Below are 627 nucleotides of genomic sequence, written 5' to 3'. Positions count from 1 at the left end.
GCATAACGGTGCCTCCCACTCCTAACTCACCGAGACGCCGCAGCATGATACCGTGGTCTACGGTATCAAAAGCCGCTGAGAGGTCCAAAAGAACAAGGACAGAGGAATACCCTCTGTCCCGGGCCCTCCAGAGATCATTAACCAACGCGACCAATGCCGTTTCCGTGCTGTGCCCCGGCCTGAAACCCGACTGGTATGGCACATGACACCAGTAAGGTTAGTGAAAATGTTAAAAAATGTTTCAAATGATTGTTGGAAATGTAAACAAAAGCCAGGTACCTATTACCATATCTGGTGGGTATGTCCTAGTGCAGTGGTGGCGAACCTATGGCACGGGTGCCAGAGGCGGCACTCAGAGCCCTCTCTGTGGGCACGCGTGCCGTCGCCCCAGTCCTAGGCCTACAGCTGGGTTTTATAAAACCTTTTCACCTTAGGCCTCCGCTGCCGCGTGCAAAAAAAAAAAGTTCAGTCAATTTCAACTTCTCGCGGGAAAAAAAGTTCTTGCAAAGTTGGAATTGATTGATTGAACTTTATAGTCCCACCCAGTCTGCCGTTATCACTGCAGCCACGCTCACCCAATGGGCCACACCCACCCAATGGGCCACACCTACCTGGCACTCGACGATG

General features: G+C 51.8%; 1 protein-coding gene across 1 annotated transcript in view; it reads right to left on the bottom strand.

The window, feature by feature from the left end:
* RPP38 (ribonuclease P/MRP subunit p38) overlaps positions 1 to 627 on the bottom strand; it is an 8,308-nt gene extending 7,681 nt beyond the window's left edge. Inside the window, exon 1 of the mRNA XM_015811207.1 lies at positions 612 to 627. The gene's annotated coding sequence lies outside the window, so the exon portion shown is untranslated. The remainder of the gene's footprint in view (positions 1 to 611) is intronic.

This window comes from Protobothrops mucrosquamatus, unplaced genomic scaffold (assembly GCF_001527695.2).
Source record: "Protobothrops mucrosquamatus isolate PMUCROS unplaced genomic scaffold, P.Mucros_1.0 scaffold33, whole genome shotgun sequence".
NCBI lineage: Eukaryota > Metazoa > Chordata > Lepidosauria > Squamata > Viperidae > Protobothrops > Protobothrops mucrosquamatus.
This window is presented reverse-complemented; position numbering and strand designations above follow the sequence as displayed.